Source organism: Myotis lucifugus, unplaced genomic scaffold (assembly GCF_000147115.1).
Source record: "Myotis lucifugus unplaced genomic scaffold, Myoluc2.0 scaffold_141, whole genome shotgun sequence".
Lineage (NCBI taxonomy): Eukaryota > Metazoa > Chordata > Mammalia > Chiroptera > Vespertilionidae > Myotis > Myotis lucifugus.
In genome coordinates, this window is record NW_005871189.1 from 2,188,527 (window position 1) to 2,192,080 (window position 3,554).

Consider the following 3,554-nt stretch of genomic DNA (forward strand, 5'->3'; position numbering starts at 1 on the left):
TAGAGAAAAGAAAATGTTATTAAGAAAATCATAAGGAAGAGATAATACATGTACAGTATCTAATGAAAAATAAATGTGTGTATAAGTGGATCTACACAGTTCAAATCCATGTTGTTCAAGAGTCAACTATATATACATTTTACCAATTTTTTTTCACATTTCTTTATCATTTCCTTTTCTCTATATATACTTATTATTAATTTTTTGTGAACCACATAAAAGTAAAGTACAGCCATAAGGTCAATTTATCTCTAAACACTTTATTTTTTCCCTAAGAACAAAGATATTCACTAATCTCTCTTCAGTATAACTACAAAAATCAGGAGATATAACATTAACATATTTCGCTATTCTGAATAAAGCATTTTTCTGCCCCTCTGGTCCAAGAAGCAAATCCAATATCACATATAACATTTTATCTCCTCTTATCTGAAATAGCTACTCAGGCTTTCTTGTCATGACTCTAATATTTTTGAGGAGTACAGATGCCCTGTTTTGTACTATAATGTCTCTCAATGAGGTTTTCCATTGGTTGCTCCTGTTTCAGTCAGGATTATAAATTTTGGGTAGAAAAACATGTCCTCTTAATGCATTTCATTAATACATAAATAGTGTTAATTTGCCCCAATATTGGTAATGCTAATGTGGATGGATCACTTGATTAAGTAGTATTTCCAAATCTCCATTATAAAAGTATTAATCCATAATTTTTAAGCACTTTGTTACTTCTGGCTTAACAAATTATTCTAGGCTCATCTCATAAATTTCCCACTTCAGCTTGGAATCAGTTATTTCACACAAAAATGCCTGGAGAATCATATTTTCAAAGCAATATCTGATTTTATTGGGTGTTAAAAAATTAATTTTTTTGTCATAATTGTTGCTAAATTTTTAATTCTCTCATTGAATAGGAGAAGTGTATAATTTGGAATAAGTACATTTTTATAAGATAATAGATTATTAAATTTATTTGTTTAATTGTAACACAGAGACAAATCTATTTCACTAAATTAACATTAATATCAAAGAAAATTATCTCAATATTATGCAGTTTGTTTTTAGGCAAAACTATGTTTATAATCCCCAGATCTTATTAGTTATCTTGTTTACATTTTTCTTGGTTTTAATCATATTTAAATAATTATAAACTACCTAAACTTTAGATTTACAGATTAAACTTTCAATAGTCTGGTTCATTGTGTGAATAAATATGGCACCTACCACATATGAGATTTGACATTGTGGGTTTTTTTTCCTTTTATTAATTTTTAAAATTATTATAATTGCATTTTACATTTAATATCATTTTATATATTAGTTCCAGATATACAACAAGGTGGTTAGACAACCATATACTTTACAAAGTGCTCCCCCTGATATTTCTATTACCCACCTGGCACCATACATAGTTATTAGGATATTACTGACTATATTCCCTATGCTGTACTTTACATCCCCATGACTATTTTGTAACTACCTACTTGTGCTTCTCAAAACTAGGGAAACTTTATGACTTTGCCCATCACCCTTGTGCAGGGGCCAAGCTAATCTTTTTTTTTTTAATTTTTAAATCTTTATTGTTGAAAGTACTATATATATCCCCCCTTTCCCCTAAATATCTTTTTTTTAAAAAAAAATCTTTATTGTTCAGATTATTACAGTTGTTCCTCTTTTGGGACCAAGCTAATCTTCTCTGTATCATTCCAATTTTAGGATATGTGCTGCCAAGTTTTCAAAAGTATCTTAAAACAACATGAAATTCGATAAAAAAAAGGTACAGAGATAATGCACATGTGAAACACACAGCCAAAAGTGATCATTGTTAATAATTTGTATCTATGTTTTCATGTACATAATTATATAATTTCATATATATAATGTTTTTATATACATACATTTTCATATACATAACTAACTAAAATTATAAGATCAGTATTGTTTATGTATTTCCTTCATTTATAATTATATCATGTACATTTTTCATGTCAAATATTTATCTGGTCTTGGCCTGTTGCTCAGTGGTTAGAGCATCCGCCTGCAGACCCAAGAGTTGTGGGTTCAATTCCCAGTCAAGGGCACATACCTTGGTTGAAGGATCTTCAGCCCCAGTAGGAGCACGTGCAGGAGGCAACCAATTGATGTGTCTCTCTCAAATCAATGTTTCTCTCTCTCCCCTCCTCTCTCTCTTTCTCTCTCTCTCTTCCTTCTTCCTCCCTCCCACCCTCTCTAGAAAAATATCCTCCGGTGAAAATATATTTATTTATGTATGTATGTATTTATTTATTTATCTGCAGCATACTTTAAACAGTTGCATACTATTTCATTGCATACAAACATTTTAATTTACATAGTATATTAGCTTCTAAGTTGTATGCAATATAATACTACAGTGACTAAATTATATGTATATATTTATCTGTATATCATATCTTTTATTATTTTCTTATAGTAAATTCCTAGACATGGAAGCTCTCAGTCAAATCAATCTATCATTTATCTATATAGCTCCATTATCATCACCTTTCTATCTATAAAAAGCAAACTAGCAAAAACATTAAGACACATTATCACTGGAAGAAATCACTCAGTGGGAATGAGTCTCTAATTTAGCAATCATGACTCTATAATCTCAAATTCACATTTCTCACGAAGTTCCCACTTTAGCTTTTCAGCTTCTATCATGCTGACCCTCATATTCTAATTAATTTAGTCAAACTGGTGTCAAATGTATCTCCTTAGGTTTATCCTCACCTCACCTTCATATTAAATACTAAGGAAGAATAAGAATAGTTAGAACCCCAGAATGTTTTATTTGGGGCTTTGATCACTGTCAAAGGGGACCGGTGCAAAGGAAAAGTTCATGAAAAATAACTTACCACAAACATTTCCACAAGCAATTGTTCCATCCATTACCTGGATTAATTATTGATCTGTATATTCTAGGGATATCAAAGTTACAGCAAAGGAGACATGACTAATGAAAAGATTTCAAATACTATATGGAGATAACTGACATGATGACACCAGTACTGATTAGGATTCTTATGCAGAAAATAATGATAATCTTTTATGAAACACTCGCCATTGGCCAGACTCTGCACAAGGCACTTTATATACACCATATCATTGGTTCCTCCTGTCAACGCTGATGGATTTTTAATAGATGATGAAATTAACATTCAGAGAGATTCAGTGAGGTTAAAGTAAGTTGCCAAAGTCACATAACTGGTTAATAGTAAAGCTGGCATTTGAACCCAGGTCTGGTTGACCTCAAAATATATGCTTTTGCATCCTACTGACCGGCCAGTTTCAACAAAGTAAAAGCAAGATATATGTGGTCTTTTCCCCCATCACCATTTTCAGAGATATTTCCTTAGCGTAAATTCAATCATTTAAAAAATACTTATTTTAAAAAATCATAGCCACCTTAGAGAATATTCTATATTTTTAAAGGATATGATTGAAGAAGGTACAGTGACTTTTTTATGGAAAATGTTTCCCCTAGATAAAATTTTTATCCTCCTTTTGAGATTTAATATTCTTTGTGAAGAAAG

At 30.8% G+C, this 3,554-nt stretch overlaps 1 non-coding gene and 1 pseudogene across 1 annotated transcript; both read right to left on the minus strand.

The window, feature by feature from the left end:
* Positions 1-1,491: 1,491 nt before the first annotated feature.
* Positions 1,492-1,587, minus strand: LOC111827199 (annotated as a pseudogene).
* Positions 1,588-1,631: 44 nt separating this feature from the next.
* On the minus strand, positions 1,632-1,742 carry LOC111827207. Its single transcript, XR_002830704.1, has one exon. It is a non-coding gene; the product is annotated as a U6 spliceosomal RNA (small nuclear RNA).
* Positions 1,743-3,554: the final 1,812 nt, after the last annotated feature.